General features: G+C 44.1%; 1 protein-coding gene across 5 annotated transcripts in view; it reads left to right on the top strand.

Moving 5' to 3' along the window:
* The window catches only part of ENOX1 (ecto-NOX disulfide-thiol exchanger 1), a 687,342-nt gene that overhangs the window by 208,220 nt on the left and 452,528 nt on the right, over positions 1–26,594 (top strand). The gene's annotated exons all lie outside the window — the stretch shown is intronic.

Here is a 26,594-nt window from a genome sequence, read left to right as displayed (position 1 = left end):
TTATGACCAAGGAGGGAAAGAGAGTAGGTGGTGCAAGAAGAGCTCTGAATGAGTCTCGTCTGCAGCAGAACTCAGACTGACAGGGGTCTCTTGTCCTAAATCTGTCTTTTAAGGTGGAGTTCTTCACCCTAGAAGAAGTGGCCCTGATCCCAGGGTGGGTTGTTGTTGGATCACTTCTCAAATCTAGCACCTGCTGTTTGAGAATACAGGGGTATGAGGGCATGGTGTCTTACAGAGTTAATTCTCAAGGTAATTCCGAAGCCAAATATGAGCCAGATTGCCCTAAGGTAGGGCAGGCATAGGCCAGAGGTCACGAGAAGGAAAGGCTTGTCCCGTCTCCTTGTTCAGCACGAGGGCTGGGCTAGCACTGAGAAGGAGATGGACCGAGGTTCCAGCCTTCAAGGAGGTCACAGTCAAGAGCTTGCCAACACACAGGCAGTTTGGAATTGAACTCTATGTAGAAACTGGCCACAGACAAGTAGTGAAGAGACAGAATAGAGCGGAAGTACCAAATACGATGGGAATGCAGTGTGGAGCACCGAGTTTATAGACAGAGGACAGAGATTAAAATTGGGTGGGTGTCAATCTATGAAAATGCTATTTCAGGTAAAAGAAACATATTATCAGTCTGTTGTCAGTAGTGAGGCATTTGGTTTGCACCTTGATCAGATTTGTGCCTTGTGGAGATCCCCTGGGGAAAGTTTGAAGACTGACCTTGCCCAGATTGGGGTTGGGGGAGGGAGTGTTCTAAGCAGGTTCAGGGAGACCAGTAAGCATTCTGGGATGTAGATCTGTCTCTGAGAGTAGCCGTGGACATATGAACAGATGTTGGAAGGGAACATGACGAATTGATGAGGCAGAGTCAGTAGTTCCTGGCAAGGCATATGGGAGAGTGATAATCTAGAGCGATTAATGAATCTGAGGATGCTTCAGGATGGTGCCATGGACTCTGAATTTCAATGGCTGCTGTAGTAAATTACCACAAAATTAATGGTTTGCAGCAGGGTAAAATTGTTATAATTCTGGAGATCAGAAGTCTGAATGGGTTTCACTGGGCTAACATCAAGATGTCAGCATGGCTGTACTCTCTTCAGACACTCTAAGGAAGGACCCTTCCGTGCTTCTTCCAACTTCTAGAAGCTGTTTCCATTCTTTGTTTCACGGCTGCCATTTTACTTTTTTGGCTTTTGTCATGCCATGTGTCACGTGGGGTCTTAGTTCCCTGACCAGGGATTGAACCCACGGCCCTTGCGTTGGAAGCGCAGACTCTTAACCACCGGGACCACCTGGGCAGTCAGGTCATTCCCACATTCAATTACTGTAACGCTGATTCTCCTGCCTCATTCTCCTTGGCACTTTTGTGACTATATTGAGCCCAGCCAGATAACCACAGTGTGTGTAACCAAATCACCTCTATGAAATTCCTTTTGCCATGTGAAGTACCATATTCAGAGATTCTGGGGATAAGGACATGGACATCTTTGGGGGGCCATCATTTAGACTCTCTTGGTTGGGTTGGACAAGGTGAGTTCAGTTTATGCACGTGCAGCTGGCAACATATTGGGGACCATTGGGTACAAGATTCTTATCTGAGAAAGACATGTAAAAATTTTTTTTTATTGGAGGATATGAAGTAAGCCAGAAAAAGAAAGCCAAATACTGTATATTAACGCACACATATGGAATCTAGAAATACGGTACTGATGAACCTGTTTACAGGGGAGCAGTGGAGTCGCAGACAGAACAGGCTTGTGAACACGGCGGGGGGAAGGAGAAGGTGGGAATGGAGAGGCTGGCATAGAGATATATACATTGCCATATGTAAGGTAGATAGCTATTGGGAATTTGCTGTGTGAGATAGAGATGTTGTTCATGACTATTGCTGCTGCTGCTAAGGCGCTTCAGTCGTGTTCGACTCTGTGCAACCCCATAGACGGCAGCCCACCAGGCTCCTCCGTCCCTGGGATTATCCAGGCAAGAATACTGGAGTGGGTTGCCATTTCCTTCTCCGATTTAATCACTAAGTCATGTCTAACTCTTTGCGACCCCATGGACCACAGCCCACCAGGCGCCTCTGTGAATGGGATTTCCCAGACAAGAATACCGGAATGGGTTGCCATTTCCTTCTCCTTGTTCATGACATAAGACTTCAATTTTAGTTTGGGGTTGAGACAGTGAACAGTAGTGAGCTCGGAAATGGCAGAATGTGCGGTGTGACATGAGATGAGGACTGAATACAGAGGCTGGGGACCCCTGAAATATAAGGGAAGGTGGGAAAAGATGAGGGAGCCTGAGAGAAGTAGGAGGAATACCAAGAGAGGGCATCTCGAATATCTCAGAAGGGCACATTCTGTGGAAGGGATGGATCAACAGGAGGGGCAGGCCAAAAAAGAGAAGTCATCACTCCACTTCCCTACTAGGAAAGTGCTAGGTATGTCAACTTCTGCATTTGATATGGTCTTAAACTGTAACTCCTATATCCAGAACGAGCCAGAACGTTTTCATTGCTTTTGAAATAGCACCTGGAAACAACATAATAGGTTTAGGTTGAAAGTCCAGTTCTCAGAAAGTGTATCAGCAGTTGTTGGAACGTAGCCTTTTGGTCCTTCCTGACCCAGTGTCGATGTCTCATATTATACCACGTCATCTCCACTCTGTTTAATATTCTGCTCTCGGCAGAGCTCCCAGTGTCATTCTGGTAGGACTGCTGACCCCACCATGCATAACAAATTGCGCACACATTTTGAAACTCGACATTATGACTGTCTCACAAGCTTACACATTTCCAGTGAAATTTGAGAGCACAGGTTAATATCTGGAGCTGCGTGAAAATGTGAAGAGGATGACTGTGCCTAACAGGTGTGCTAAGGTGGGCGTGAGAAGTACCTGCTTCCATATCGACACTCTAATGAAACCAACTGTTCCATCCTGACTTCTTCACTCATTCCCCCACTCCCCTCCCGTGCCTTGAGTCAATGCTTCTAGCCATTTTTGGGCTTCTGCAGTTAGTCGTTGCTGTCAGCTTACTGGCTGGTGGAAGGTATTGTGATTAGGGTTTCCTGGTCAGGAGCTTGAGCCTGTGTCATGCTGCCCTGATTGCGGGTGTGGGGTGAGAGTGGGGCTTGCATGGCTACTGCAAGATGCTAACTTTTCCTTCTGTGCATATGCAGTAACATTTTAAGGACAGCATTGCTCACAAGTCTGCAGCTCGCTTTTTGCCTTTAAGGTCTTGATTTCTGTGTGTCTGTGCTCCAAAACACGCAAGTATGGAAGGATTGGTACTTGGGAAGATTGGCAGACAGCAGCATCTAAGACATGGTATATCCTGTAGACATGGCGTGGAGTGTCTGTTTCTGTCGCTCAGTCGTGTCTGACTCTTTGCGACCCCATGGACTGTAGCCCACCAGGCTCCTCCGTCCATGGAATTTTCCAGGTAACAATACTGGAACCTGTTGCTATTTCCTCTTTCAGGAGATTTTCCCCATACAGGGATTGAATCTGCGTCTCTTGTGTCTCCTGCATTGGTAGGTGGATTCTTTACCACTGCGCCACCTGGAAAGCTCAAGACAGGGCCCTTACCCTCAAAAAGTTTCCAGTCTGATAGGAGAAGTCATGTCTTACAGGTACTGATACCTACTCTACAGGGTTAAATACATGTGCCGTGAGAGAAGGACGGAAGAAGGAAGGGACAGAGAGAGAAATGGAGCTCTTCAGTGGTCAGCATAAGAAGAGAGGTTTCTGATTGTGGGAGAATCAAGGAAGCTTTTCTTATAGGTTAACATTTAGATGCAAGTTTTTTGAAATTTATTTTGTTTATTTGGCTGCACCAGCCCCCTGCATTGGGAGTGCAGAGTCTTAGCCACTGGACCACCAGGGAAGTCCCTTAAATTGCGGTTTTGATGAGTGAATAGAATATTGAGAAACGGGAAGAAGTTGGAACTCATGACATTTCAAACAGAGATACAAAATTAGGAGAGGTCAAGAGATAGGAAATAACATTAAGTACATGGAAGGCTGAATGACATAGGATGACTGTCGCTGGAGTGATGGGATTAACATGGAGAGGGAAATCATTCATGAACTGAGTGCCCTCAGTTGAGTTGCTCAGTCATACCCGACTCTTTGCGACCCCACTGCGTCCCCACTGCAGGACGGGAAGCCAGGCTTGCCTGTCCATCACTGGCTCCCAGAGCTTGCTCAAACTCACGTCCATCAAGTCGGTGATGCCATCCAGCCATCTCATCCTCTGTCGTCCCCTTTTCCTCCTGCCCTCAGTCTTTCCCAGCATCAGGGTCTTTCCCAAGGAGTCAGGTCTTCACACCATGTGGCCAGTGTGTTGGAGTTTCAGCTTCAGCGTTAATCCTTCCAATGAATATTCAGGACTAATTTCCTTTAGGATTGAGTAGTTGGATCTCCTTGCAGTCCAAGGGACTCCGAAGAGTCTTCTCCAACACCACAGTTTCAAAGCATCAGTTCTTTGGCACTCAGTTTCTTTATAGTCCAACTCTGGAATCCATACATGACCACTGGAAAAACCATAGCTTTGACTAGATGGACCTTTGTCAGCAAAGCAATGTCTCTGCTTTTTAATATGCTGTCTAGGTTGGTCATAGCTTTTCTTCCAAGGAGCAAGCATCTTTTAATGTCATGACTGCAGTCACCATCTGCAGTGATTTTGGAGCCCAAGAAAATAAAGTCAGTCACTGTTTCCATTGTTTCTCCATCTATTTGCCATGAAATGATGGGACTGGATGCCATGATCTTAGTTTTTTAGATGTTGAGTTTTAAGCCAACTTTTTCACTTTCCTTTCACTTTGATCAAGAAGCTCTTAGGTTTTCTTTGCTTTCTGCCATAAGGGTGGTGTCATCTACGTATCTGAGGTTTTTGATATTTCTCCTGGAAATCTTGATTCCAGTTTGTGCTTCATCCAGCCTGGCATTTTGCCTGATGTACTCTGCATATAAGTTAAATAAGTAGAGTGACAGTATACAGCCTTGACGTACTCCTTTCCCAATTTCGAACCAGTCTGTTGTTCCATGTCTGGTTCTAATTGTTGCTTCTTGAGCTGTATACACATTTCTCAGGAGTCAGGTCAGGTGGTCTGGTATTCCCATCTCTTGAAGAATTTTCCACAGTTTGTTGTTATCCACACAGTCAAAGGCTTTGAGGAATTTGATGTTGACAGATGTATTCCTAAGTTTTTTTAATTCTTTACATTCCTGAAATGAATTCCATCTGGCTATGCATATTGTTTTATTCTCTACTGGGTTCTGTTTGTCACTGTTTGGTTTCAAATTTCCACACAGCTATCCCTAAGTGAGTTTGCACTATAATTTTCTCTTTGGTGTAGGCTGCCAGATTTTGGTATCAACGTTACTATTGCTTTGTACAAAGAACTTGGAAATCACCTTTGTCTTTTTCCCCTTGTGCTCTAGAAGAGTCTAAATGATATTCGAATTATGTATTATTTTAAAGTTCTGGCAAATTATACTGTGAAATTGTCTAGGCCTTGTGTGTGTGTGTGTGTCCAGTTTTGGGAATAACCATTTATTTCCTTTATTTGCATGATAATTGGTCTAAATCTTTTTTTCCTGGAGCCAGTTTGGCATACCATATGTTCTATAAAATTACGTCTTTCATCCAAGTTTTGAAATTTATTTGTATAGAGTTCAGCAAGAAATCTGTTTGTTTCTTTTTAATCTTCTATATCAGTGTAGTATACCTCTTACTGTTTCTTATTTTGATTGTGTCAGCCTCCTTATTCCCCTTGACTTGGTCATCCCCCTTGACTTGGTTAGCTAACAGTTTAAGCCTTTAGATTTATTTATCAATCCTCTACTCTTTTTTCTTTTCTTCTAATTAACTTACACTTATCTACATTCCCTTTTCTGTCTCCTATAGTTTTTATTTCCTTTAACACCCTATCTTGAGTGCTTATTTTATTTTTTATTCCTTTCTGTTTATTAAATAAGCTGTTAAGAATTTTTCTTTGGGCACTGCTTTAACTATGCCATGGAGTTTTTTTCCATATAGTTGTTTTCTAGATATTACTTTTTTGGACCCCCAAATTATGAGAGGTTTAAAATTTTCAGATGATACAGTTTACCTTTTTCTAATTTTGTTAGTAATTGACAGATTTATTACATCATGAGAAAAGAATATTTTCTATACTATTCTATTTAGTGAAATTTATTGATGTTTTATTTTTGGTGTAATACATTGTCAAATTTTGTGCCCATTTGACGGATGCTGGGAAAGATTATTTTCTCTGTTTTCAGAATGTGGATATGATCTGTACTAATTAGATCTGCTATTTAAATTATGGCTTTCAGATATTATAAATCATTACCATTTTTTGTATACTTGTTTTATCATGAATGGAAAGAGAAAAGTAGTTTTCTGCTCCTCACTTGTTTCTGTGCTTCTTACCTTGTTGACATGTTAGGTGGAGACAGTTCTTGTTTGTGACTGTCTCTCCTGTGTGTTGCAGGATTTTACCTTCCCTGGCTTCCATGCAGTTTAGGCCAGTAAGCTTCACTGGTTTATTTGACAATGAAAAATACCCTCTAGATGGTTACCGTTTGTAACTTTGAATCACTTGTGGTTGGAAACTGTTTTTAAACTTTTTTTCCCCTGCTCATTTATATGATAGTTTTATGTCTTATGAGAAAATTCAAGATTTTTAAAGAAATTATTTAAAATTATATATGAAGACATTTTTTTCTTTCCCTCTCTTGAGGATCTGATGAAATCAATTAAATAGTGATGGCAGAAGGAGCCAGTTGCAATCGGAGATAACTAAAATTGCTTGAGTCAGACCCTTCCCCTTCCAATATTTTGCTCTTGTTAGGGTGCAAGAGACTACCAGAAAGGTCTCCCAAATAATCTAACTCTTCCAATAGCCTTAAAATAAGTCAATGTATCATATTTCAACAGAGTCCTAACTTTTATTACCATCTGCTGCAATTTAATCTCCCCAAGGGCAAGCTGTATAAAATTGATGAGTTCTTGAATGTAAATATGGCATACTACACAATATTCATACGTGAAATTTGAAAACTTTTTTAGTTCTAAAATAAATTTCTAAAGACTCAAGCCAATTTATGTACATATAGCACAGAAAAAAATCAGATTTCCATTGAAAAAAGGTGGGACCTTATCTATAAAAATAAATCCTGAAGTTCTTAGAACGTAAGATGAGCTTACTAAAAATCACAAGCATGGAAATTGAAACTGTAATCAGAAATCTTCCAGCAAACAAAAGCCCAGGTCCAGACAGCTTCACAGCTGAATTCTACCAAAAATTTACAGAAGAGCTAACACCTATCCTACTCAAACTCTTCCAGAAAATTACAGAGGAAGGTAAACTTCCAAACTCATTCTGTGAGGCTACCATCACTCTAAAACCAAAACCTGACGAAGATGCCACAAAAAAAGAAACATTCAGAAAATGAAGATCATGGCATCCGGTCCCATCACTTCATGGGAAATACATGGAGAAACAGTGGAAACAGTGTCAGACTTTATTTTTGGGGGCTCCAAACTCAGTGCAGATGGTGACTGCAGCCATGAAATTAAAAGAAGCTTACTCCTTGGAAGGAAAGTTATGACCAACCTAGATAGCATATTCAAAAGCAAAGACATTACTTTGCCAACAAAAGTTCGTCTAGTCAAGGCTATGGTTTTTCCTGTGGTCATGTATGGATGTGAGAGTTGAACTTTGAAGAAGGCTGAGCACCGAAGAATTGATGCTTTTAAACTGTGGTGTTGGAGAAGACTCTTGAGAGTCCCTTGGACTGCAAGGAGATCCAACCAGTCCATTCTGAAGGAGATCAGCCCTGAGATTTCTTTGGAAGGAATGATGCTAAAACTGAAAGTCCAGTACTTTGGCCACCTCATGCGAAGAGTTGACTCATTGGAAAAGACTCTGATGCTGGGACGGATTGGGGGCAGGAGAAGAAGGGGACGACAGAGGATGAGATGGCTGGATGGCATCACTGACTCGATGGACATGAGTCTGGGTGAACTCCGGGAGTTGGTGATGGACAGGGAGGCCTGGGGAGCTGCGATTCATGGGGTCACAAAGAGTTGGACATGACTGAGCGACTGATCTGATCTGATCTGATCACTGATGAACACAGATGCAAAAATCCTTAACAAAATTCTAGCAATCAGGATCCAACAACACATTAAAAAGATCATACACCATGACCAAGTGGGCTTTATCCCAGGGATGCAAGGAGTCTTCAATATCCACAAATCAATCAATGTAATATACCACATTAACAAATTGAAAAATAAAAACTGTATGATTATCTCAATAGATGCATAGAAAGCCTTTGACAAAATTCAACATCCATTTATGATAAAAACTCTCCAGAAAGCAGAAATAGAAGGAATATACCTCAACATAATAAAAGCTATATATGACAAACCCACAGCAAACATTATCCTCAATGGTGAAAAATTGAAAGCATTTCCCCTAAAGTCAGGAACAAGACAAGGGTGCCCACTCTCACCACTACTATTCAGCATAGTTTTGGAAGTTTTGGCCACAGCAATCAGAGCAGAAAAAGAAATAAATGGAATCCAAATTGGAAAAGAAGAAATAAAACTCTCACAGTTTGCAGATGACATGATCCTCTACATAGAAAACCCTAAAGAGTCCACCAGAAAATTACTAGAGCTAATCAGTGAATATAGTAAAGTTGCAGGATATAAAACCAACACACAAAAATCCCTTGCATTCCTATACACTAATAATGAGAAAATAGAGAAATTAAGGAAACAATTCGATTCACCATTGCAACGAAAAGAATAAAATACTTAGGAATATATCTACCTAAAGAAACTAAAGACCTATATATAGAAAACTATAAAACACTGGTGAAAGAAATCAAAGAGGACACAAATAGATGGAGAAACATACTGTGTTCATGGATTGGAAGAATCAATATAGTGAAAATGAGTATACTACCCAAAGCAATCTATAGATTCAATGCAATCCCTATCAAGCTACCAATGGTATTTTTCACAGAGCTAGAACAAATAATTTCACAATTTGTATGGAAATACCAAAATCCTCGAATAGCCAAAGCAATCTTGAGAAAGAAGAATGGAACTGGAGGAATCAACCTGCCTGACTTCAGGCTGTACTACAAAGCCACAGTCATCAAGACAGTATGGTACTGGCACAAAGACAGAAATATAGATCAATGGAACAAAATAGAAAGCCCAAAGATAAATCCACGCACCTACGGACACCTTATCTTTGACAAAGGAGGCAAAAATATACAATGGAGAAAAGATCATCTCTTTAACAAGTGGTGCTGGTCAACCACTTGTAAAAGAATGAAACTAGAACACTTTCTAACACCATACACAAAAATAAACTCAAAATGGATTAAAGATCTAAACGTAAGACCAGAAACTATAAAACTCTTAGAGGAGAACATAGGCAAAACACTCCCTGATATAAGTCACAGCAGGATCCTCTATGATCCACCTCCTAGAATATTGGAAATAAAAGCAAAAGTAAACAAATGGGACCTAATTAAAATCAAAAGCTTCTGCACAACAAAGGAAACTATAAGCAAGGTGAAAAGACAGCCTTCAGAACAGGAGAAAATAATAGCAAATGAAGCAACTGACAAACAACTAATCTCAAAAATATACGAGCAACTCCTACAGCTCAATTCCAGAAAAATAAACGACCCAGTCAAAAAATGGGCCAAAGAACTAAATAGACATTTCTCTAAAGAGGACATACAGATGGCTAACAAACACATGAAAAGATGCTCAACATCACTCATTATCAGAGAAATGCAAATCAAAACCACAATGAGGTACCATTTCACGCCAGTCAGAATGGCTGCGATCCAAAAGTCTACAAGCAATAAATGCTGGAGAGGGTGTGGAGAAAAGGGAACCCTCTTACACTGTTGGTGGGAATGCAAACTAGTACAGCCACTATGGAGAACAGTGTGGAGATTCCTTAAAAACCTGGAAATAGAACTGCCTTATGACCCAGCAATCCCACTGCTGGGCATACACACCGAGGAAACCAGAACTGAAAGAGACACGTGTACCCCAATGTTCATCACAGCACTGTTTATAATAGCCAGGACATGGAAGTAACCTAGATGTCCATCAGCAGATGAATGGATAAGAAAGCTGTGGTACATATACACAATGGAGTATCACTTAGCCATTAAAAAGAATACATTTGAATGGATTTTAATGAGGTGGATGAAACTGGAGCCTATTATACAGGTGAAGTAAGCCAGAAAGAAAAACACCAATACAGTATACTAACGCATATATATGGAATTTAGAAAGATGGTAATGATAACCCTGTATGCGAGACAGCAAAAGAGACACAGATGTATAGAACAGTCTTTTGGACTCTGTGGGAGAGGGACAGGGTGGGATGATTTGGGACAATGGCATTGAAACATGTATAATATCATATAAGAAACAAATCGCCAGTCCAGGCTTGATGCAGGATACAGGATGCTTGGGGCTGGTGCACTTGGATGTCCCAGAGGGATGGTACGGGGAGGGAGGTGGGAGGGGGGTTCAGTATGGGGAACACGTGTACACCCGTAGCGGATTCATGTTGATGCATGGCAAAACCAATTCAATATTGTAAAGTAATTAGCCTCTAATTAAAATAAATTTAAATATTTGTATGCAAACAGTGTGGACAGGGTATAGCAATTTCAAAGTAACTTTTGGTTAACTCACCAATTTGAAAGAATCTTCCCAAATGTGTGGATAGGATTTGAAACAGCTTAGCTGAAGCTAACACACACTGACATCAAAGTCTTTTGTAGGGTGGTTGAAAATGACTTTGACTGCTTTAGAAAGGAGAATAAGTGGGTATTTTTAGGTATTCACCTGAGCATACAGACTGTTCTTAGTGCAGAGCTATTCTGGTCAGCCCTTGAAAATACCTCACAGGGAAGCTGCTCCAAATCGGCCACTGGTTAGAATTAAGGTATGATATGTCTGCGAATGCTCATACCATTACTTATTGGTACTAAAAGGTCCATTATTGTTTACAGAAACAAAAGACTGAAGGTCGGCTGACTCAGCATGCTCAGGTCGTTAATTTGCAGTGTATGTAGTATCATAAAACTTGACCTAATACAGGGGGAGAGGAGGGAGGGGGTGAGGTGAGTGGGGAGAGCAGCATGGACACACAGACACTAACATACGGAAACAGACAGCCAGTGGGGATCTGCTGTATGACTCGGAACTCACGTGAGACTCTAATAACCTAGAGGGGTGGGAAAGGCCGGGAGATCAGAAGGAGGTTCAAGATGGGGGGACATGTGTACACCTATCGTTAATTCATGTTGATGTATGACAGAAATCAAACCAATATTGTAAACTCAATTTAAAAAAATCCTTCTCTTAGTTAAAAAATAAAAAGGTATGTCAGATCAGTGCAGTTAAACTGGACCATTCAATAAATGGTGCTTCAGTGACAATAAGCAAAAAATAAATAAAGTAAAATGAGACCACATGTGTAAGATGGGAAAAAAAAAAAAAAAAACTCACCTAATGTGAAAACGAACTCAGAATGCCATTTAATGGTCTTTCCTGGTGTTGCAGGTGACGTCGGATTTTGTGTTTCTCACAGACTCGAGTGTCCCAGGTTATGTCTCTCCTTATCACCAGTTAGAACCCACTGATAACGTTCGTTCATGCTGAACCTAGATTTCAGGTCTCACCCTCTTTTAAAAAGACTTGCTATGAGCTGTTGCGTCTTGATGAACTCCCCATGCACATCGCCCTTCCTGCCCAGCCTGTCCCTCCGATGGTTGTCTTTTTGGCCCCAGAACTCCCCGAGCCTGCTCTTTGCTACCTCGGGCCTCTTGGGGAGAGGCTGGCTTGTTCCCAGTTTCCTATCCCTCTCTCTGTAGTAAGATATGGATTTCTTTAAATGTGAATATATTTAAATTCTTCCTTTCCCATTAAGAACTATGTGTTTTTGTCTGGGTTTTTTTTTTTTTTTTGGCTCATTTGCAGATCTCAGCATCTTTATAATTTCTTCCCTCCACATTCCTTTTAGTTTTCTTTATTGTAAGCCTTCTAAGTAAGTCTAACTTTTAGTATCTCCAAGAACACATGTACCCCAGTCCCTATGTTCATCTACCCCTCACTCCTTGTGAGGAGGTCAGGAAAGACCGACACTGGTGGTCAGACGTCAGCAGGAAGTTCCTCACATACGAAAAGACATCAACTCTGTTATGAAAATCTGGAGCCTAAAATGCTCTTTGCTTTTGCACTTGGGAGCTGTGCTGTCTCCTTCTTAGCTTCAGTTCACTGTGTTAGTCATTACCATAAGAGCTAAAGGTTTCAGGAACAGGAAGGGGGATGTTAAGAGTTACCTTTGTCAATGGCTTTCTGCTGCATGAATCTTTCTCCCAGTATGTCCAATGAGTGGGCATTAAGTCTCTGTTTGAATACCTCTGGGTATAGAAAACTCATTCCTGAAACCATCTAAGGACAGAAAATTCCACATTTTGTTAAGCCACCACTCTTTCTTCTGTGACTTCCACCCATTATGGAAAGTGAAAGAAAGTGAAGTCGCTCATCATGTCCGACTCTTTGCAACCCCATGGACTGTAACGTACCAGGTTCCTCCATCCATAGGATTCTTAGGTAAGAACTAGAGTGGGTTGCCATTTCCTTTTCCAGGGTATTTTCCCCACGCAGATAATGATCCCAAGTCTCCCGCACTGCAGGCAGACTCTTTACCATCTGAGCCACCAGGGAAGTCTCCATCCATTATGGAGTTTCTATTAGTGCTTAGTAGGTTCCAGACACTATTTTAGACGCTTAGTCTTCAACCATGTGATATAACTTGATTTTTACTGATGAGGAAACCCAAGTCAGAGAAAGGTTAAGTAGCTTACCCAAGGTCATATCCTAGAAGAAAAAAAATAAGGAATGAGAATTCCTATCTAGGCAGTAGGGTTTCTGGTGTTATGCTCTTAAATGATCCTATATTTTTGTTGTTCAGTCGCTCAGTTGTGTCCAACTCTTTGAGACCCCATGTCCTGCAGCACTCCAGGCTTCCCTGGCCTTCACCATCTCCTGGAGCTTGCTTAAACTCATGTCCATCGAGTCGGTGATGCCATCCAACCATCTCATCCTCTGTCATTCCCTTCTCCTCCTGGCTTCAGTCTTTCCCAGCATCAGGGTCTTTTCCAGTGAGTCAGTTGTTCACATCAAGTGGCCAAAGTATTGGAGCTTCAGCCTCAGCATCAGTCCTTCCAATGAATACTCAGGACTGATTTACTTTAGGGTTGACTGGTTGGATCTCCTTGCTGTCCAAGGGACTCTCAAGAGTCTTCTCCAGCACCGCAGTTTGAAAGCATCAATTCTTTGTCCCTCAGGTTTCCTTATGGTCAAACTCTCACATCCCTACTTATACTCAATTAGTCGAGTATGACCTCTAGACTAGATACAAAATTAATGTCTTTCAGTTATAAAGTTTTATAAACCATTGGGAGGAGATGGGATGTGGAATTAAGTCAGGTAATAATAAATTTGAATTTGTTTATTCGTTCAGCAAAGTTACCTTCAAAGACTTGGCACTCTCAAATGCTGTGGATGAAACAGTGGACAAGAAATACCATTTGTGCTCAAATCAAGCTGACCTTCTAGAAAGAGGAAAGCAGGAGCAAACAGATAGTGAACACGAAAGTATCAGATAGTGATCTAATAAAAATAAAGCAAGAGGTGACTTTTTATAATTATTGAGTGATTCTCCTTTTGATAGGAAGTCCTTTCAGAAGAAGTAGCATTTGGATTGAGAATTAATATTTGTGTTTTCATTCATCATTATTAAGAATTAGAAATGAAAGTTTTCATACGTGTCAAAACTTTTGGAAACACTATAGAATCCTGTTCAATCAAAATATATTTTCTCAAACTTACCGTTTCCCCTTTGTTTACACTAAAGTTGAGCTTGAGTCAGCTCTTAGTTGAGATCGTTTTTATTAATATTTCCAGGTGGTGTTTAAGTCTTTCCCGACTGGAAGAGCAGCCAAATGTTCTTAGCTGCCTTGCTGTCTGTCCTGTGACTCTGATGACCTCCTGGTGTTCCTCCCAAGTTGTGTTTAGGTCTCTCCATCTTGGTTGTATCAGCAGCCAGATGGCTTCAAATGACTGTCCTGCATAGTCAAAAAAATTCAGAGCAAAACTGGTTTTATTTTATTTTATTTTTCCCTTCTTTCTCTCTGATTATACATTGCATGCCCATTTTATTGCATCACCCATAGAATCGATCAAGTCTGTGGTTCCCATTTCCCTTTCTCTAGTTTCCCATTTTAAACAACTCTTACCCCAAAGGTTCTGTGTTTGTGAGTAATTATCATAGCTGTGACTTTAAGGACTCTGGCTTTCCCGTATAAGGACTGAATCCGACTAGAGACGTACAAGCAGACAGAGACTGATAGAGAAAGCCAAGAGTTTGAGAAGTCACTTAGGGTTGCTATGAATGTTTGAGCTTTCTCTGTGGAATTAGTCGTCCTTCTACTTTCGCAAGGTTTAAAAAGAAAAAAATCATATTTAGGAAAATTTAGGAAGATTTAGGAAAAACAGCTGCCATTCCCTTTTCAGGCTTTTCCTGACACCTGTTTTTTTTACCCAGGCACATTCTCTCCACCCGGCCATGGATCCCCTGTAAGCAGCTGTGACCTGGATACGGCTCTGGCATAGGTCTCTAGTGCGTTATGGCACACACATGTTCATGTACATACCACTCTGAGCTACACTGAGATCCCTGAAGTCAGGGACCAGGGACAGTGCCATCTTCCTGTTTTATTAGTTTTTATTGACATGAAATTCACATAATAAAAAATTAACCATTTTAAAGTGAACAGTTCAGTGACATTTAGTACCTTCACAGAGTTATGCAGTCGCCGCTGCCATCAAGCTCCAAAGCAGTTTCATCCTCCTCAGAGGAAACCCTATACCCATCATGCAGTTACTCCCATCTCTCTTCCCCTCTGAGCCCCTGGCAACCACTTCTTGTTTATTTCTGTGTCCTCGGGGCCTTTCACAGTACCTGGCTTAGAGTAATGAGTGGATTGCAAATTTTAGAATAGAATAGAATGTTTATCAGAGTAATGAGTGGATTACAGATTTCTGAAAGGAGAGGAACTCTATTTAAATTGCTCCCTTCATTCCTGCTCTTTTGAACTAGCTAGCTTGAGCCAGAGTGTGTGATGGGGCAAGGCAGGGAGCCGTGACCTCTTGGAGCTTATAACTGACCCCAGTTCCATCTGGTGGCTCAGACGGTAAAGAGTCTCCCTGCAGTGCAGGAGACCCAGGTTCAATCCCTGGGTCGGGAAGATCCCCTGGAGAAGGAAATGGCAACCCACTCTAGTACTCTTGCCTGGAAAATCCCAAGGACAGAGGAACCTGGTAGGCTACAATTCATGGGGTCACAAAGAGTCAGACACGACTGAGTGACTTGACTTTTGCTTTCCATCCAGCAGAAATACTATGTAATCCATATAGGTCCACCTTCTAGCAGCCACAGTGGGTTTAAAACAACCCACATGTCTTCTCTAATAGAACCAAAGGTCAGAGGATTTAATGGAGTGCACTCAAATCGAGGTGTCAGCCAGGCTGCATCCTTCTAGCAGAATTCACATAATGCCTTCCAAATCCAATCAACGTGTATCTTACATGAAAGCGCATCTCCATTTGAACTCACTGCATTTCAAGTCTCAGTAGCCACGCGTGAACTAGGGCCTACGATACTGGACAGCTCAGATCCAGGGGGGTCAAGAGATGTGGAAAAATAAGTGCAGGTGTGATTTATATCAAGAAAAAGCACAGAGGCCTGTGAGATCACCCTGCATGGAACCTAAGCCCATTTGGTGTGGGAAGATTCCCTGAAGAAAGGAGAGACGTGAATGATGGATGGGTCAGGTCTTAAAAGCAGGAGAGATGAGCTACTCCACTTCACTCCGTTTAACCATCCAGATAGCTTCTGGTGTCTTATGGCAAGAGTTCCTGTTAAGGATTTGGGGCCAGTCTAAGTGGGAAAGTGGTGGGACTGGCTATGCCTTTGTTAGGCAGCGGTGTGCTGTGCTAAGTCACTTCAGTCACGTCTGACTCATTTGCGACCCCGTGGACTGTAGCCCCCCAGGCTCCTCTCTCCATGGGAATCTCCAGGCAAAACTACTGAGTGGGTTACCATTTCCTCCTCCAGGGGATCTTCCTGACCCAGGGATTGAACCTGCATCTCCTACATCGGTGGGGTGGGGGTGGGGGGGTTCTTTTACCATTAGTGTCACCTGGGAAGCAGATTTAGGCAGCTATTCTGCCTGCTTTTTAAGATCTCATTTTCTTCATTCTCAACAATTCTCCCTGAGTTGTCTTTTTAATTGAAGAAAATATTTTTATTTTCATTTTCTCCTCTCACAAGTTTCTCATTAGACTACGAAGTTGATACTTCACAACAGAATGTAAATTATTTCATGTTTTTTTTTCTTTTCAGTCTTTAGGAACTTACATATTGCAATGTAGTTCTAGAATGTCCTTCCCAGGATTTAGCCCTATAGATAAACTCATGGTGCACATGTTCATCCCTTGTAACTAGGAGAAGGTCATGGCACATTGATTTTACAAAGGAGAACCTGGTATAAAATCCTGAAATCCCAGGCAGACGTTTTATTGGGTAAAGAGGACTTCAGCCAGCACTTTGCTGAATGACTGAGGAATCTGTGTCTTACTCTTCTGATGACAGTCCTGGTCCCGCTGTTCTGAGGCACCAGGATAAACAGTCATTGGGTGATAACTGCAGTGTAAAAGCATTGTGTAACACAAGACTCTTGAGAAAAGCCCAAGGTTTGCTGGGTCAGCATGAAGGCTGGGCACTTCTTCAGTTCACTTCAGTCACTCAGTCGTGTCTGACTCTCTGTGACCCCATGGACTGCAGCACACCAGGCCTCCCTGTCCATCACCAACTCCCGGAGTTCACCCAAACTCACGTCCATCAAGTCGGGGATGCCATCCAGCCATCTCATCCTCTGTCGTCCCCTTCTCTTTGCATCTTCACTCTTTCCCAGCATCAGGGTCTTTTCAAATGAGTCAGTTCTTTGCACCAAGTGGCCAAAGTATTGGAGTTTCAGCTTCAGCAGCAGTCCTTCCAATGAACACTCAGGACTGATCTCCTTTAGGATGGACTGGTTGGATCTCCTTGCAGTCCAAGGGACTCTCAAGAGCCTTCTCCAACACCACAGTTCAAAAGCATCAGCTCTTCGGTGCTCTGCTTTCTTCACAGTCCAGCTCCCACCTCCACTTCTTAGGAATACTGTACCAACACTGCTTTTAGGTGCTTGGAAGATACAGCCTGAAGGCCGACTCCTGAAGTCTCCTGTGTCACTTACCTCTGTCCAGAGAGGAGCTGACGTGTTTTCCGCTCGTCAGAGGCAGGTGTGGATGGCTGCGAGAGCATGGTGTCAGGGCCTCCTGAGACGGGCCTGGCTGGTCGCGGGAAACCCCTCACTTTGGCAGGCTTTCCTCGCAGCTCTCACCCATCAGCAGGCAGCGCTTGCTTCCAAGGGGGCCTCGGAGATGGAAAGTGTCAGGTGGGAGTCAAGCTCCCTCGTAGTTCTCATTATAAGCCGAAATGAGAGGTCCATACGCTGGCCTGTCTCCTTTCAGGAGGTCTTTTATACTGATGTGTATTCTCAGTAAAGTGATATATCAGAGGACCAGGTGATTCACTCCATACCTGACACCTGCACTTTTTCTTTCAAAGTCAAAACTATTCTTTAGTTATAGGTACTTAAATTTAAAATTCAGTTTGGGCACTCTCAGTCGTGTCTGACTCTTTGTGAGCCCATGGACTGTAGCCCACCAGGCCCCTCTGTCCATGGGATTCTCCAGGCAAGAATACTGGAGTGGGTGACCATTTTCTTCTCCAGGGGATCTTCCCGACCCAGGGGTCGAACCTGAGTTGGTTTAGATGAACTTTATTCACTTTTATTTTCGGCTGCACTGGGTCTTTGTCGCTGCCCATGGGCTTTCTCTAGTTACGGCCAGCGGGGACTCTTACTGTCTAGTTGTGATGCATGGGCTCCTTATCGCAGAGGCTTTTCTTGTTGTGGAGCATAAGCTGCAGGCACGCAGGCTTCAGTAGTCATGGCGCATGGGCTTAGTTGCTCCCTGTCACCTGGAATCTTCCCCGACCAGGGATTGAGCCCCTGTTCCCTGCACTGACTGATGGACTCTGAACCCCTGGTCAAGTCCTAGGTGAACTTGAGCCCAAACCTTGTAAAGCAGTGAGCTGCCTCTTCCCTGTGCCCTCCTCCAGGAATCCTGTTCTCCCTGTTGTTACTGCCCCTGCACCCGCTTTGCCTGCCTCTCAACCGGCCAAAAAGAGCTCCTCTTGAGTCTTCCTGGTCCTGTTTGTCTTCTGTATTCCACAGCCTTGTATATCGTCTTAGTCTCGTCTGTGTTTTCAGACCTTACTTTGCAGAAACTTCCACGAGGGAAGGCGTGAGAACATCCGGCTTTCGTTAGTCCGTTTCCCTCTCCATCCCATTTCAGTCTGATGCTTAGTTCCTAGAGCATCCGGCAGGTCCAGGCATGGTGCCATTGACAGTACCCGGTCCTGATGTCAGTCACTGTGGCAGCATCCTGAGTGTCCTGGATCTTCCGTGCCTCGTGTCTCAGCAGCAAATTGGCGTAAATATCTGTGTCATGGTTCTCAAGCAAGGAATCCCCTATGATGATAAAGTGTGTTTTTTGGAAACCTGTGGTTCCTCTTGATGGATAATTCAAGCATGACAGGTGTTGAGACGGTACAGATGCTCTGGCTGGGATTAAAGTGGAAAACGAAGCGTCTATTTTGATCAGCAGTGGAAGCGCTAGCATTCTATGTGTCCGCCCATGTCTCACAGTGAATTACCACGATGGGAAACTTAGGAAGTGGTATGCGTGGCTTACTCATCAAACCATTTCCATCAGTGTCTTCCAAGCTCTGATTTCAACCCACATCATTAATTTTAGTAGAAATTGATGGATTGTGCCACGGAGGTCAAGGTACCCGAGTGGTACATGCCGCAAGGGCTCAGGCTGAAAGAACTCTTTGCTTTGCAAAATCAGCTCACCGCACCACACTTTGACTAAGCGGCTGGGAGTAGCCTTTCTGTGGTTCACTTTCCTGATTGGCATCTTTATACCTTTCTAAGACCCCACGCAGGGGATTCCCTGGTGGCTCCAAAGGAAAAAACTCTGCTTGTAATGCAGGGACCTGGGTTTGGAAGATCCCCTGGAGAAGGGAATGGCAACCCACTGCAGTATTCTTGCCTGGAGAATTCCATGGACAGAGGAGCCTGGCGGGCTACAGACTAACACACACACACAACCCTGTCCCTATCTGAAAAACCTCTCCCGTGGGCCCTTGTTCTCTCCTATCAGATGGACACATGTATTACATTTTAAATAGAACTCGCTCTGCCATACGAAGTACTAGCCTTGAAGATCTGCAGTCCATGTTGTAATTTTGAAGAAGGAAATTGGTGAAATGACAGGAGAAATATGGCAATTCACACACAAAATTCTTTCTCAGTTTCGTTCTCTCTTCTCCTTATTTGTATCCCTGGCAGTAACCTCATTAGGTCAATGAAATGCTTCAGGCATTTCATACAGAATTGGTGGATGTTTTCGGCGACAGTGGTACATGTTTTAGCATCTGGACAGTGATTTTCCCTCCTGTTTGTGGTGAGGGGAGCAGTAGTTTCCATATGTCTGTAATTTTTAAATTGAAAAGTTAACATTACACGGTGCATTTTCCCCAAGGGAAGCCTTTCAAGCAGGAGACTGAAGTTTGTTTCATTTTTCCCATCAGTCAGGAAACTCCTCCAACAGTCACCAGCAGCTCTTAGAGACCACGCAATGGAGTTAACCTCAGTGGTGAGACTGATCTGGGAGGATGCTGTTCTTTCATTTGCCTTCAGGTTATCTCAGGCGGGCTTCCTAGGTGGTGCAGTGGTAAAGAGTCTGCCTACCTATGCAGGAGACATGAGTTCCATCCCTGGGTTGGGACGATCTGCTGGAGGAGGAAGTGGCAACTCAGCTCTGGTTTTCTTGCCTGGGAAATCCCATGGACAGCAGAGCCTGGCGGGTCACAGTCTATGAGGTCACAAAGAGTTGGACACAACTGAGCAAGCATGCACGCAGATTATTTGAGGCCTCTGAGGTAAACGAGAATCAGACCCTTGATTCTCTCAGGAAGGTTCTTTTATTAGAATAACAATGGGAAAAAATGAGTCAGGTCCGTGTTGAATGTGGACTGTGGCATGGAACATCTGTAGCGCTCCGTGGGCGTCTGGGTAACGCACTTGCTGGGCCGTGCTGCCCCCCCCGCCCCACACACACACGTCTGGAAGAGCTCATCAACACCGGCCAGATGCTGGTGTGAAACAGGTCATTGTCGCAGGCGAGCACCACAACACACAGATCCCTTTTTTCTCCCGGTGACAGCCGTTGCATTTTCCTCATGCTAATTAAGAACGTGGCACACCCTCTCTGAAATAGGAACAGCCACGTGTTCGCGGGCCTGGGTGGCACCAAGGGGTAAAAATCAAACTAGCTCCGGAGGATCCCTACCCATCTCCAGGGTACAGACGGAGGACTCTCGGTATCAAGGAGTGGCGTGGGGGGAAGGGCTGGCAAAGGCACGCAGAGGGTTTGAATGCAGGCCCTGCTGAGTGCCCTCGTGGTCACCGATGCCCAGAAGAATGCTCACTCCTGGGGCTGCATCAGTTGTGGAGATGTCGCTGAGATAAGGACAACAAGCAGCGTGAGGACAGGAAGCAGTGACATTCAACGAGTCCTTGTCACCAGCCGTCATTAGCATGCAAGCCTGCTGTTAGTTTCTCACGCTTTATGCAATTTTCTTGACCATGCAGGAGCCTCTGGAGCAGTTAATATCATACAAGTTATTGTTTCTTTCTGAAACGCCATGTATATGTATATATATATGTATATGTATATATATGCCAATGAGATCCTTCTCTGTCCCCCTGTGCCTCTCAAATTTTAAGGAGACTCAAAGAATGCATAATTTATATCTGTCCCAGAGGTAACAGAGTGACTCAGTGATAGCTACGAAGGGATGATTTTAAACTTCATGTCTTATGCAAGAGGTGATTTTTATGTGAAAGCTGTAAGAACTGGCCTCGGGGATAACCAGACAATTATCCCTGGAACAGCAGGGAGAGATTCCGGGGGGGATTATAGCTGAAAGCCCGGTGGATCGGCTTTGCCCTCATGGATCGAGGTTGCCACAATGAAACACATAGCAACCAATTTCTCTGCATGGACCGCATCTCACCTGGGCCTCTGGAGGGTGCCTGCCAGAGACCTGCGTCTCAGAAGGCAGGTGAGCAGAGATTTCCTGTGCAAGAATTCAGGACAGAGCTCACTGAGATTTCTGTTTACAGCAGCTGGAAAAAAAAAAAGCTTTCTTCCCCTCTGTTCCCAGAGGTGCTCACTGATGAATCGGATGAAATGCATTGGTCCTCAGGCCATGAGTGCCTTGACCTGACCCAGATCATCACGGTCCCCATGGCGCTCACAGCCTGGAACCCCTCCTCACCTACGCCCCTGGCATATGGAATCTTGGAACTGAAAAGGTCTCAGAGCTTCCAAGGGACAAGAGAGCAAAATAACATTCTGCCGTCCTCAGCTCAGTTAAAAGTCTCTGTTTTGGTCTTTGAGCCAAACAGTCCTTAGCATTTTCCTTTAAGCATTTTGTGGTTGTTTCGTTCCCCGCCCCCTTGGGAAAATTTAGATGCAGAGGCACCAAGTTTTGTAATCTAGTGAGGGAACAGGCTTATATAAGCATAGATTTCTCATCAGTGGAATGGGGAGGAATTTTTTTTCCAGGTGGATGCTTTGTTTCTTTGGTTTGCCTGTGTCATTTCCTCTATGTCTGTAGGCGTGTATATACGTTCTTGTTTATGTACAGTGGTCTTCATTCTTTTGATCGTTTTTCTCTTGGAGATTGCTCTTGATAAGGTACCCACCCTCTGATCTCTCAATCTGCCTTCATCCCAGGAGGCTTTTCTGCTGAACTACCTGGTTACCTGCCTGCTTCTACTTGAAATCTTTACTTTCTTTTGCTCCTCGGATGTCTCTGACTCCTGATTCCCCCTGCTTATATCTTATGCGCTTGTATACAAGAACACACGAATGTTTAGAGATGGATGAAAGGAATTTGAGGGCTTCCCACGTGGCACAGTGGTAAAGAATCTGCCTGCCAATGCAGGAGGCACAAAAGATGTGGGTTTGATCCCTGAGTCAGGAAGATCCCCTAGAGGAGGAAATGGCAACCCACTCCAGTGTTCTTGCCTTTAAAGTCCCGTGGAGAGAGGAGCCTGGCGGGTTACAGTCCAGAGGGGTGCAAAGAGTCAGACACGACTGAGCGCGTGCGCACACACAAAGGATTTTAGGTATTAGTCACTCTCACCCCTTTAACTGGCAGATGAGAACTGGAGACCTTATATTTCTGTGTCTCTAACAGTCTCCTTGGAGAAGGCAATGGCAACCCACTCCAGTACTCTTGCCTGGAAAATCACATGGGTGGAGGAGCCTGGTAGGCTGCAGTCCATGGGGTCGCGAAGAGTCGGACACGACTGAGCGATTTCACTTTTGCTTTTCACATTACTTTGCCAACAAAGGTTCGTCTAGTCAAGGCTATGGTGTTTCCTGTGGTCATGTATGGATGTGAGAGTTGGACTGTGAAGAAGGCTAAGTGCCGAAGAATTGATGCTTTTGAACTGTGGGTGTTGGAGAAGGCTCTTGAGAGTCCCTTGAACTGTAAGGAGATCCAACCAGTCCATTCTAAAGGAGATCAGCCCTGGGTGTTCTTTGGAAGGAATGATGCTAAAGCTGAAACTCCAGTACTTTGGCCACCTCATGCGAAGAGTTGACTCATTGGAAAAGATGCTGATGCTGGGAGGAATTGGGGGCAAGAGGAGAAGGGGACAACAGAGGATGAGATGGCTGGATGGCATCACTGACTCGATAGACGTGAGTCTGAGTGAACTCCGGGAGTTGGTGATGGACAGGGAGGCCTGGCGTGCTGTGATTCATGGGGTCACAAAGAGTCGGACACGACTGAGCGACTTATCTGATCTGATCCATGCACTGGAGAAGGAAATGGCAACCCACTCCAGTGTTCTTGTCTGGAGAATCCCAGGGACAGGGGAGCCTGGTGGGCTGCCGTCTATGGGGTCGCACAGAGTCGGACACGACTGAAGCGACTTGGCAGTAGCAGCAACAGTCTCCTTGAAAGTTAGCTTTAAGGTGGTTGTAATTAAATACACATTCTCCCCTTGAATTCCAGTCTAGTTGAAAGGCAAACAGGGGAGTCAGACACGTGATGCACATACCGTATGCCTTACTATCAGTAGGACTGAACCGGAGAACACGAGCTGGTTGGTTCTCATTTGAGTTTGTCAACCAAATTGGTTTACATCTGTGACCACGTGGGTTTCCTAATACAGCCCCTTGGATATAATCTGGCCCTTCAGCTACAGGCAGAGCTTGACAGCCCAGTCTTCCCCAGCTGTGGCGGGCTATTGAAAATGAAAAGGAGGTTCTGTGCTGCCTCTGATTCTACGGGAGGAAGGTGATGAGGTCGACATGCTCATTAACTTTCCCCAAACATAAAAATCAGATAAATTGCTTCTTCTCAAGGAGAAGTAACGGGGAATGCAGCGACTTGCCCCTTCTTGGGAAGCTGATGTTCTCTTACCTCTGCAGAAACATGAGGAAGGGAGGGGCGGGGTAAACATTTATCCCCAATAGGAATCATGGAAGCACTTTCCCAGGGACATCTTGCCCCAAATGTAAAGTAAAAGGTTGCAGTGGGCAGAGGAGCATCCTTCCTGCTTTGCTCATTTGCTGATGCCTTCTCATCATACCTCCCCATCACGCCTTCCTTCACTCCCCACTTAGGCAGCCACTGAAGGCTTCCTGCTGAAGCCATCTTCCATCCACGCACACCATCTCAGTGATGAGTCAGGATGAAAGATACTCGTTCACTCTCAGCAGCCACAGTCTGTGTTGTCCTGGTCCTTTCCCTCCACTGAATTTGCTCTCAGTGGCGTCTTACTTTTCTCTGCACTTCATTTCCCCAACGTGTAAAATCCATCATCTCCATTTAACGTCCATCCCACATGAGCGTTGTGGGACACTCACATGGCTGATGCACCTTCTAATGTTAACTTTTTAACACCTTTGGCCTCTTAAGTTCTCTAGGTTCTTTCCCATGTTATTTCCCAGAGCTTTTCTGTAAAGTTCTTCTCTTGTCTTTTATCAGATCCTCTTTATCCACCCATACCTTCCACTGCCGCCTATGTAAAAACTCCCAAATGACTGTCTTTAGCCCTAACCCCTTTCCCCAGCTGTACACCCAGCTTTCCCAACTTTCTGGTTCCCTTTGGGGCACATCTTACTGGAAGTTTGAAATTTGAGCATCTCTAAATGAAACAACCCTTATGGCAGAAAGTGAAGAGGAACTAAAAAGCCTCTTGATGAAAGTGAAAGTGGAGAGTGAAAAAGTTGGCTTAAAGCTCAACATTCAGAAAACGAAGATCATGGTATCCAGTCCCATCACTTCATGGGAAATAGATGGGGAAACAGTGGAAACAGTGTCATACTTTATTTTTTGGGTTCCAAAATCACTGCAGATGGTGACTGCAGCCATGAAATTAAAAGACGCTTACTCCTTGGAAGGAAAGTTATGACCAACCTAGATAGCATATTCAAAAGCAGAGACATTACTTTGCCAACAAAGGTTCGTCTAGTCAAGGCTATGGTTTTTCAAGTGGTCATGTATGGATGTGAGAGTTGGACTGTGAAGAAGGCTGAGCGCCGAAGAATTGATGCTTTTGAACTGTGGTGTTGAAGAAGACTCTTGAGAGTCCCTTGGACTGCAAGGAGATCCAACCAGTCCATTCTGGAGATCAGCCCTGGGATTTCTTTGGAAGGAATGATGCTAAAGCTGAAACTCCAGTACTTTGGCCACCTCATGTGAAGAGTTGACTCATTGGAAAAGACTCATGCTGGGAGGGATTGGGGACAGGAGGAGAAGGGGACGACAGAGGATGAGATGGCTGGATGGCATCACTGACTCGATGGACGTGAGTCTGGGTGAACTCCAGGAGTTGGTGATGGACAGGGAGGCCTGGCGTGCTGCGATTCATGGGGTTGCAAAGAGTCAGACACAACTGAGTGACTGAACTGAACTGAAATGAAACAAATTACGTCACACAAAACAGTCAGTTTTTATTTCTTATCTCGTCTCTTGGTTAATAGTCACTATTCCCTTTGCCTTGTAACTTGACAACATCTGAAGCTACCCCAGTGTGTCCAAACTGTGCTGGGTGCTAAGAGAACAGAAACAAATTAAGACAAAGTTCCTGCTCTCAGATATTAATTTAAACTCATAGACAGGACATGTGATTGGTGCAGTTATATTTATGGGAGAGTTAACAGAGCTAATCTAGAGAAGGGAATAACCAACTTTTCCCAGGGTGTGACATGGGATAATTTATAAACTGGATGTTCAGAACCACGTTGGAATTTATCAAGCAGGCAGAAAAGCAAAACCATCATGTGAAAAGACATGGAAGTAGACGTATCATGATATGGTTGGGGAGCTACCAGGGGCTCATCCTTGGGGAATGAGAATTAGTGATAGATGAAGCTGACTGAGAACAGCAGAGGCCAGATGGAGAAAGGCAAGGTTTGCAAGCTAAGGAGCTTGGCCTGAGTAAAGAGGCGTTGTCTCAATCTCCCTCTCCACGCAGGAATCCTAGGGGACTCTCTTGAGAGTCTCTCTGGGGGAGTGTCGGAGTGTCTTTCACCCACGCCTAGGGGTTAAAATGAAATCAAAGCTTTCGTGAAGGCCTGTGAGCCAAAGCAAAGGGCTCAGAGAACAGAAAAAGTATTCTCCAGATAACTGATAAATTGGTTAATGAAGATATCCTGGGTGAATATCTGGGGTCTATCTTAAGATCCTTCTCTGTTTCCCTCTTTATGTCTGTTCATTGATTCAACAAACCAGCCAGCATCCCAGCTTGCCTCCCGCCCTCCCATCCATCCATCCTTCCAATCTGTTTATCTGCCTGCCACGGTCGGTTTTTATAATCTGTGTGCCATGTTTCTTCAGTTCAGTTCAGTTCAGTCGCTTAGTCGTGTCCGACTCTTTGCAACCCCATGAATCGCAGCACGCCAGGCCTCCCTGTCCATCACCAACTCCTGGAGTTCACCCAGACTCACGTCCATCGAATCAGTGATGCCATCCAGCCATCTCATCCTCTGTCGTCCCCTTCTCCTCCTGCCCCCAATCCCTCCCAGCATCAGCGTCTTTTCCAATGAGTCAACTCTTCGCATGAGGTGGCCAAAGTACTGGAGTTTCAGCTTTAGCATCATTCCTTCCAAAGAAATCCCAGGGCTGATCTCCTTCAGAATGGACTGGTTAGATCTCCTTGCAGTCCAAGGGACTCTCAAGAGTCTTCTCCAACACCACAGTTCAAAA

Source organism: Bos mutus, chromosome 12 (assembly GCF_027580195.1).
Source record: "Bos mutus isolate GX-2022 chromosome 12, NWIPB_WYAK_1.1, whole genome shotgun sequence".
In the NCBI taxonomy this organism is placed as follows: Eukaryota; Metazoa; Chordata; class Mammalia; order Artiodactyla; family Bovidae; genus Bos; species Bos mutus.
Note: the sequence above shows the minus strand (reverse complement) of the source record. Positions and strands in the feature narration are given on the sequence as shown.